A 10,715-nucleotide genomic window follows, 5' to 3' on the forward strand; every position below is an offset into this window, starting at 1 on the left:
ATAGTCATACCCATTCTAGAGAAGCAATCCTTCAGGGCTTTTAGTTGCCCACTAATATCAAAGGGATTCCTCGCCATAAGAAAATTACCATCAACATAAAGTAAAAGGATGATGATTATAATAATGAGATTCAAGTTGACACAACTTGCATCTTCCAAACAACCCTCTAACTTATCAATGTATATACCAAAAAGAGTAGGGGATAGGAGTAAACCTTATTAATCCTATATTAAACTAATTTATTTCAAGCACCCTTCGTTCCTAAACTTGGGAATAACATTCTCATACAACCTTATTATAGTAGCTCTCAACTCAAAAGGAACTTTCAACCCTTCTATTCTATTCCAAAGTTTGGTCTTGGGCATTAAATTAAAAAATTTCTACAGTCACTGAAACAACATAAGGGATTTGATTTACTATTGTAATACTCCTTTGAAATGATCTTAAGATTAACAAGGTGGTCCATAGTGGAAAAATACCTCCTAAGTACGACTAAGCCTTTAACTCTTTTTTTCTATGACATTCTAGCCATACGTTGACCTTATTTTCCAAAATAAACACATGAAACTTGGCTATAAGGGGGGTAATTATAATGGTCAATTAGTTAAAGGGATTCTTTTTATCCCTTCTTTTAAAATTTTATGCAAAGAGGCTTTGATTCGAAGGTTTAGGGAGGCCTTACGTAATTGCTAAATTGAAGAGCTTGTGGATGTGAAGGATGACAATGGGCCCTCCTATTTTTATGCTTTCAATTTGGTTGCCTTTGATATCCTCAACGTTTCTTTTTGTAAGATGCTTAACTCCAGATTGTATGTCATCCATTGAAAATAGTTCTTCTTTTGTAGAAATGGTTTGAATGTTGTCAACAAAAACAAAGGATTCATAAAGCTCGGGATTCCACCAAAATTTCTTGGGATTTAGCTTAGATGGGTGCAAAAGCTTCTCTTACTTTTTGTTTGTATAGTACACATTTTTTTTTTCTTTTTTTTTTTCGATTAAGGATTTGTATCTATTTATCTTGTCATATTTTAATGACTCATTCGAAGGACCTTGATGGAATTTCTAGCAACCTTACACTATTTATCATACCAACGATTCGCCATTCTATTTTCCTTTTTACACAACACCTTGATAGAGAATGTGTTGATGGAAGTGGAGAGGGTGATCATAAAATTATGATAGAGATCATCAATATTTTTTTGGTTTGAAAGGGGATGTACTTGATTATTTGAATTCTTTAAAAAGATCAATATTATTTTTGTCAAAAATCAAGTGCTTTTGGTTATCATAACTCTCTTCAATGTGGATTTTGTGCATGATGAATTTTAGAGTTGGAGTTAAAGGTATTTTCTCAAAGCTAAATGCATAGCCATTTATAATGTCAGATTTTACTATTTGGTTGTATAAAATGATATAAAATATCACTTAATTTATGAAATTGCTAGAAATTCCATGAATCTAAGTCATCTAGTTGTTTTTCAGCCACTAATTGTACCATTGAAAAATTATTAGATCTTGGGAACTCTTGATTAACTTAGTACTAAACAATTCCTAACCAAGTCTTCAAACTTTTTTTTGTGTCTACTAGCTAAAAGAAGAGCCTCATTTAACCATGGAGGATTGAGGTGGGAATCATTGCTTAAAAAAATAGCTTAATTAATTATTGTTTTAGTCATATTTCCATAGTTTTTCACATCACAAATATCTTGTTCTAAGATATTGTAAGGACAATTTATTTTTCTAATTGAAAAATAAAGTTATTAGGAATGAAATAATAAATTTCTAAATAGATCTTCTTAGCATTAATATCTATGATTTCTATCCACATGTACGAATTAAAAGACTATTTTTTTGTGATATGTGTGTGTATGTAATAACCTATGCCTATGATCTCTCTAGGGTAGGATCTCTTATTCCATACCAATCATAAGACAAATCCTTTATGTAAAGAACATTAAATTCTTCATGGTCTCATTTTTTAGCTAGTATAATATCAATTTCATTAGAGATCCAAGTTAATATGGGTTGTTTGAGTCATGGGAAGACACAATAGTTCCAAGAGGGGATCTATACTATCCTAAATTCCTATTTATTATTATATTTTTTTGCCTCTAAACATAATAGTATTTTCTAGTTTCTTAATTATTGCCTTTTTTTATTGACTTTAGTCTTATGGAATCAAATCTTCATTTTTAAATATTCCATATTCTTTTATACTTGGAGGTTTATTGAAAATGTCATATTTATGGCTGTTACAATGTATACATGAATTAACCTATCTTTTTGCTCAATTATTTTTCCCAACATCATTGGTTGTAGGTTTGTAGTTATTTTCTTTTAAAATGATTTTGTTATCCCATGGTCTAACTTTATAAGCTAACTCGTTTTCTCTTTAATATGTTTGATGTCCAATTTACCTTCCAAACCATTTAAGGCCAAATTGTTATTTAAATTTTCTTCTATCTTTTTAAACTTATTGATTAAGATTCTTTATATTATTGACTTATTTTTCCTTGTATATGTATTCTTTTTCTTCTTTTTTTTTTAAATAAAAGAGATGAATTATTCATATTGAAATAAAAGAAGAGAGAAACAATAAAATTATAAGCAAGAGTGAAAGAAGAATCTTATACATTTATTTCCATTAAATCTTGTACATTTATTTCCATTAAATCTTGTACATTTATTTCCATTAAATTTATAAATCATAATTGTAAAAATACACCTCCATACAAGTGCTTACATTTTCATTAAAATAAGAGATACAGAAGAAATAAAATTATAAGCAAGTGAAAGGGAAAAATGTACATTTAATTAAACCAAGTGCATAAATTAGGATTATAAAGATATACGTGAGTGAAAGGGCTTTTGTGAAATACCCATGATAGAAATCTTGCAGATCATAGAAATCAAATATTAATTTCATTCATGTTTCACTTGTAAATTTGGAAACAAACTCAATATATTCCGCTCTAAAATAGATAAATTTGCTTTATAATTTGACAATATTTCTTTCAAACGAAGTTCTAACTCAAATTTGTTCAATTGTTCAATTCAACAGAACTATGAAAAACCAAAGAGACTGGGGCTTTCGCCATATATTTATGTAGGTATCCTTAGCACAAATTGCGAAGGACAAGTACATCCTTGAAGGACCACTATTCAATTTGACTTATAGGACCTGGAGAGAGAATAATCCATTGGAATATACTTACTTACTAATTTGAGTGGGTAAGAAAATGGTTGTGATCATATCACCGAATCTTATCAAAACTCCACAGTTAAGTGTGTTTGGGCTAGAGTAGTATTGGGATGTGTGACTTTCTGGAAAGTTTTGGTGTTGCACCCTCCTCTCATTTTTGTGTCTTTCTCGTAGATCTTTTGCACATGAGTGCACGATTCCGCGGTTGAGGCAGTCGGCTTTCTCGCACCCCCTACCGTGTTCGATTCTTACTCGTAAATCTTTTGCACATGAGTGCACGGTTGGCAGTCGGCTTTCTGGCACCCGGACCGTGTTCGATTCTCACTATTGTGACCCTTGCCCAGCAACCCATTTGTATTATTGTACACATATATCGATATATGTTGATTGATGTGATAGATGACAGTTGTATATATGTAAAATATTGTACATTAGACCTAATATAAAACTTCTTCATAAAACTAGGCCTCCTTTAAAAAAAACATGAACGAGAGAACTAGGAAAGGGAATTGGAATAACGCAACAGAAACCCAAGAGATACGTGGAAGAAAAGCACAGAAAGGAGGAGGGCGGGTGGCAGGCCAAGTATTGACCGCGCCGAATCGCATAGTCTAAAAATGCATTCCTCCAATGCCCCATCAACACCGCAACAACTAAGGACGAGCATGGAGCATCATTGTTTTGTCTGCCACTAAAATCTTATGGCCAAATTATTAAAGAAAAAGGTGGTCTCCACAATAACTTGGGAAGGAAGTAAAGCAACGTGGCCCCACACAGGAAGTTCACATTTGATTTTAACTGTTCATGCCTCGTTTGAAGCACATTTGTGGAAGCATCTTTGAAATTTTAGCTTCTTCTACCTGTCACAACTACGTACTCATGCCATTTCATTAATAAAAAGTTCCATGTCTTCCTATGAGGAATCACTTGTGTAGCTTTCTCCTCTTCTGTCCCTCGCTCTCTCTCATCACGATGTTCAGCCACCATTGTTGGATTTCAGTTCCCTCATCGGCAATGAATCCATATAAGAGAACACCATCGAGTTCTTCAACAACAACAACGAAAAGCACGCCTGAAAATTGTTTAGAGAAGGGAATATGGCCGGGTGGTGCAGATTTATAGATATGAGTCTGACCACTCTGTCAATTGAATGATGGCTGCTGTAGGCAACGCCTGTCCAGTGGCACAACAACACGGGCCAGATCCGAATCAGCGATGGAGCCATATGGATCAGTGGCGATGAGGGACCTGAACTCCATCAACGGTTGTCGCTATCGTGATATGAGAGAGCTACTATCAAAGCAAGAGAAAGAATGCTGACCACGTAATTCTTTTACTTTTCTTCATTTGCTTTTATCATTTCAAAATTCTGTAAAACAGGCTTGGGCTTCTGTGACTGTAAACGATGTTGAGAACAAGAGAGGGCTTGGTATTTCAATGATGTAAGCAGTATTTCATAAACCTTCGAACGAATAAATAATGTTTTATATGGGATTTGCTGCAGTGAAGTAGGGCTGCTGTGGTTAGTAGGAGTTTATTAGCCTAGATAGTATGGATTTAATTTGTATTAATTTGCATGTAGAGATCAAATTTTTTACCTGGTAATTTTTTTTTAAGTATAAAATATAATATATTATTTTTTATTTTTTAAATTGTATTTTTGAATGCTAAATAAATTATATATAAAGTGAGTTAAAATTTTTAATTATAAAAATTTAATTTATTTTTATATATAGATATATATGAAATTGATATCTATATAAATTAGTTAACATAGATTTTCAAATAATTTATATAAATTTTTTATTGAAATATTTTTGAAAAATATAAAATTTAAACATCTAATTTACACTTTTTTTCTTCTAATTACTTTACGGCATATGACGAAATTATCTTTTTGTTTAAAATATAATTTTTATTTTATTTTATTTAAGCTTTTCAGCGCAATAAATACCAAACCACTCATATATAAGTGACATTATTTTGAATTTAATACTGCTCTGAATTGTAACATCCACTCTAAACGGATCAATTTATTTATTTGAAGAGATTTGCGTGTTTTCAATCTCAGGGCAAGAGAACCATACCGTCACGGGAAAACATATGCGCGTTATGGTGCCATGGTAATGTGTTTGAGCTATATGAAAATCTCTGCTACTGTGGCAATTTTCGTTGTCTGGCTAGCTCAGTATTCGCCACCCAATTCATTATGAATGATAAGAAATTTTGATTAAATTTGTTGAAATAATGTATGAAATTTGGTTTTTTTAATTTTATTGTTTAAGTTTTTTTTTTAAATGGGACGGGTTAGTTTCCTACAGAAATATTATGGGTCTTTTTTTGTACGTATATTACATATACATGTCAGAATTAGACTGACAACCGTCACATCGTGAACAACCTTGACATCGTGAATTAATAGCCATCACCGGAGGATAATCTATGGGTCTGAATACGCTGCAGCACGCGCAGCTCTGCGGAATCGAACGCGGCTAGGGGGTGTGTAAACCAACCTTCGAACGAATAAATAATGTTTTATATGGGATTTGCTGCAGTAAAGTAGGGCTGCTGTGGTTAGTAGGAGTTTATTAGCATAGATAGTATGGATTTAATTTGTATTAATTTGCATGTAGAGATCAAAATGTTTTACGGAGTAAATTTTTTTAAAGTGTAAAATATAATGTAGTATTTTTTATTGTTTAAATTTTATTTTTAATGTTAAATAAATTATATATAAGATGAATTAAAATTTTTATAATTAAAAATTTAATTTATTTTTATATATAGATATATCTGAAATTGATATCTATATAAATTAATTAACTTAGATCTTCAAATAATTTATATATTTTTTATTGAAATATTTTTGAAAAATATAAAATTTAAACATCTAATTCACATTTTTTTTTATTCTAATTACTTCACAGCATATGACAAAATTATTGTTTTTTGTTTAAAATATAATTTTTATTTTATTTTATTTAAGCTTTTCAGCGCCATAAATACCAAACCACTCAAATATAAGTGACATTATTTTGAATTTAATACTGCTCTGAATTGTAACATCCACTCTAAACGGATCAATTTATTTATTTGAAGAGATTTGCGTGTTTTCAATCTCAGGGCAAGAGAACCATACCGTCACGGGAAAACATATGCGCGTTGTGGTGCCATGGTAATGTGTTTGAGCTATATGAAAATCTCTGCTACTGTGGCAATTTTCGTTGACTGGCTAGCTCAGAATTCTCCACCCAATTCAATATGAATAATAAGAAATTCATAAAGAAATTTTGATTAAACTTGTTAGAAATAATTTATGAAATTTGGTTTTTTAATTTTATTGTTTAAGTTATATATATGGAGTTTAGAATAGAGGGTGATGGATGTATTGTTAAGTTATATTGTGATGCGAAGATTATTTGTTTGAAATTTTGTAAGCAAAAGTTTAATCATGTTAAAACTGAAAAACTAGTATGATTCAAGTTAATGCAATATTATTGTGATTTTAAAAACTTAAATACCCTGAATCAAAATTTTTCAAACCACAAATCAAACTTAATCAATTTTTTAATGAACTCAAACTGCTTAATAAACAAAAAAATTATATACATATATAATTAAAAAGTTCCATACTATTACCACTTTAAAACTTTATTAAAGTAAAAACAAATTTCCATTAACTCCCTAATATAAAAGTGCAGCATAGTCCCTGCTACACCATATTTGAAAATTATTAAATTTCAATATTTAAATGATTACTTACAAATTATTTACCAAAGATTATATCTCAACTTGTTTGATTGATAAAACTAGTTAACAATCTTTTGGGATCAAATAATGTAAATTATCAAGATTTGATTTAAATCTACAAACTGGCTAAATAGTTTGGATATCAAATAATGTGCATGCCTAAAAAATTTGATTTTAAAAACTGTAACAAATTTTACAAATAGGAAATCTGTTCACGGAAATTAATTACGCGCAACGTATACAAGAGAAATCGGCAGCTTAAATGGCATATTATAGACGAATTGCATCACTGATACAGACACGACGGGAGGGGAAGGTGGTTGCTGGAAGATGTCACTTGTCAGAAGAAAATACTAACCTTGAAAATTACACATATTTAAAAAAAATATATATATATAACAGGTGCATGTTCCTCTATAAAAAAAATTGGCTTGGGGTTTCATTAATAACAGATTGAAAACTAAAAATATAACACATTTAAAAAAAATAAAAAAATAGCATATTCATGTTTCGTTATGAAAAAAAAATAGTCTTGGGTTTCATTAATGTTTCCCCAACTGATGTGGTTTCCCATTTGCAAACAGTTTTCCAACATAGTTAGAACATGGACAGGCTTGTGTTCAAGGTTCGTAGCTTTCAGAGATTCTCGGGTCATTTATTTTTATACCTGAGTCATTTTTAATTTTTTTGTTTTTTGTTTTTGTTTTTGTTTTTTTTTTTAAATTATATCTTATAATGAGAATTTAAAAGCAATCCAAGAACACAACCACAAGAAAATATTAACTTTGAGAAAAATCCCAACTCACAAACACAAATATTATAATATTTAAATTAATTAAAAATATTGATGGAAAAGGTTAGGAACATAAGGAATCATTAAAAGTTTTATTAGTTATATTTCTTAATAAGAGTATTACCTTCACTAATAGTGGCCATGGTCAATTGACAAGTATAATTGAATATAGGGCCAGGATTGGAGAATTCTACTCCACTAATATCATTAAGAGTATGTTAAATTTTTTAATATTACCATATAGATGATTTTGGGGATATTTATTGACCTTAGATCCAACCACCCTTCTAATTCATTGAAGAGATGTCCTTACATGGATTGGTGCACATTTGATCCATGGGAAGAGATTTTATGAGTCATTGATTTATGATTTTTGATAAACCTCATAATAATAAGGAGGTGTCATTATATTTTCTTCACAATTTGTGGGCCATGTTCATAGTTGGTCTTCACATGAACTATTTTGACAATAGTGAGTTCTATGGGGTTGGTCTTGGCTCTTCGTAGGATTGACCAAATGCTAGGTGCAACCCATTAAGAGGGCCAACATATTTCCAACTCCACCACAAACACCTCAACTTTTGGATCACCTTAATTACATTAGCACTACAACAATACATCTCATATGCAATCTAGCACAACACAATTCATTTTTGGTGGTGTCTAGATGAGATCTGTGAGAGGACTATCTTAAACCTCGAGGTGTAGGATCTTCGAGCCACACTAATTATATACCATCTACTCCACCTAGCTAGGTCAATGTTTCTAGTTATATTCAAGTAGCACCACATCTATGCTCTCATCATGAGCATACTTTCCATGGTTTGATAGAGGATCATATCCATGAGAGATTTATGGATTATGTTAGTATGTTTTTTTTATTGATGTTAAATCATTGGTTATATAGTTAATTGTACAAGTGAACACTATAATTAAATAAACATAACTTTAAAGTACTACTTCTTGACTTTTTTTTTGGTATCCATAGATGTTATGAGAAGATACACCCTTATCAAGTTGGGAAGATGCTAGTTCTCCCACTCTTGATGCATCCATGGTTACAACAATTGATATTGTGGCACCTCACACACAATTATTTAAATGAATTTATACATTTCTATTTCAATGATAACTTGGTAGCATTTAAAAACTTGTTTTTTTGCAAACATCCAAGTAATTTGGGAGAAATCAATCTTAATGTTGTTGTGTTTCCAAAAGTGTCTACTGAATATTTTGAGAAGACATCTCCACTCGGGATTGGTAGATCACCCCCCACCTAGGTAGCACATATTAGATTATATCTATTTTTAATGTGATATCCACTATCCTAGTCTAGTTCAATTTGATGTTTTTTTTTTACTAATCAAACATATTACAAATGCCTATGCAGGTATCATTGTTCCTAGTCCCTTCTCTTATATACCTAGTCAATTCCATCCTTCACCCAACCCATTTTGTACACATTACATGTTAAGTTTTACCATTGAGTGCTTGCCCCCATTCCTTGGCATTCATATTTCCTCTCTTATAGTACTTCCCCCTATTGTACAATTGGTGGGGTGTATAAGCTCCAACATCCATTACTATTTCCTTTACACTCCCCCATTATACCCACACCCATTCACCATGCAACACTCCATTGTCAAACCCCTCTTACTAGTGCATCCACTATTGCAACAACTAGTATTGCATCTACTATAGCTACATCTACAATGGTTGCATCTACAATTTCTACAATTACATTCTCCTCATCTTCCATTATTTCCTCAGAGCAAGTTTTCCATCCAAATGCTCCACCTCGTATTAGTTCATCCATTGTTGTAGCAATAAGTATTGCATCTATTGTAGCTACATCTATAGTGGTTGCTTTTATAGTTGTTGTAACTACATCCTTCCTAGGCCCCATCATCACCTTAGAGTAGGTTGTCCAGACAAACGCTCCACCTTCAAGCTAGTTAGGAAAATATTTCCATTTCCTCAAATCTTCATGGTGAGACCAATTATTTGATTAAAATATTCTCGAGCATGAGTGAAATTGATTTTACACATTTTATTTTTTTCAATTGATTGATTGTTGTAATTATTGTAGGGAGGCATTGTTGAGAGGCTTGGATCATGGAAGAGGACAACCCCCAACAATTTGATGTCTTGTCTAAGGTAAGTCTTTTAAGGCCTGAATTCTAATTGTATTTATTAAATGTGTTAAGTTCTGATAGTAATATGGGAACACATTGATATGTTGTTGTTTCCATTTCAAAGCTTGGAGAGGCATAGTGCTCTAAGACAAAAAAAAGTCCTAGGGTTCCTCCATCTTGAAGAGGAGGATCAATTTTGAAGATATACCCAAGAGTTCCAAGTGTGGTAATTGTGATAAATAAATCCATTATGTACATTAGCCACTATGTGGAATTTTGGGCACAAGATGCCATTTTGTGTCTAGGGCACTAACTTCCATTCTCTCATTGTTGGGCATGACTTGTCATGATGTATGCTCAGAATGAGATTCAATTTTGTATGAAAATGTTCAATTGGGTCAATTTAAATATAAATATATGACTTTGAACTTTTTTATATGACAATATATTTATTGATTTTTGCATTTATGATGTGGATTTCATAGAATATACTATGGATGTTACTCTCCTCAAATGGTGAATGTGGTTATCATGAATGTTAATATAATGAATCATGTTTCATTGGTTTTCATACTTAATGATAGTTTATAAAAAAAAATAGTTTATCAAAAAAAAAATTCCCATCATAATATGGGAAGAAATATATATAGATCCAAAATTGATTGGTTAGGAAAATTAATAGCCCGTTCTAAAATATTGTATGTAAATGAACAAAAACGGATAGCAATCAACAAAGAAAGGACACACATGGCAAGTAATTTTTATCTTTCTGAAACAATCAAACCATCTACATTAACAATGAATTCTTGTAATATTAAGGCTTGATGCATGTTCG

The 10,715-nt window shown here is 31.3% G+C and overlaps 1 long non-coding RNA gene across 3 annotated transcripts; it reads left to right on the forward strand.

The window, feature by feature from the left end:
• Nucleotides 1-4,058: 4,058 nt before the first annotated feature.
• On the forward strand, nucleotides 4,059-10,296 carry LOC149140448 (uncharacterized). 3 transcript variants are annotated; one of them, XR_016264523.1, is made up of 4 exons: nucleotides 4,081-4,526; nucleotides 6,326-6,377; nucleotides 9,835-9,902; nucleotides 10,005-10,296. It is a non-coding gene; the product is annotated as an uncharacterized LOC149140448 (long non-coding RNA). The 3 variants fall into 3 exon arrangements; XR_016264525.1 differs by lacking the exon at nucleotides 6,326-6,377 and having other exon boundaries at nucleotides 4,084-4,526; XR_016264524.1 differs by lacking the exons at nucleotides 6,326-6,377; nucleotides 9,835-9,902; nucleotides 10,005-10,296 and adding an exon at nucleotides 5,274-5,498 and having other exon boundaries at nucleotides 4,059-4,526.
• The last annotated feature ends 419 nt before the right edge of the window (nucleotides 10,297-10,715 follow it).

The sequence above is a fragment of the Pinus tabuliformis genome, chromosome X, assembly GCF_031772625.1.
Source record: "Pinus tabuliformis cultivar Carrire ecotype Pingquan chromosome X, CPIR1, whole genome shotgun sequence".
NCBI classification, from domain to species: domain Eukaryota; kingdom Viridiplantae; phylum Streptophyta; class Pinopsida; order Pinales; family Pinaceae; genus Pinus; species Pinus tabuliformis.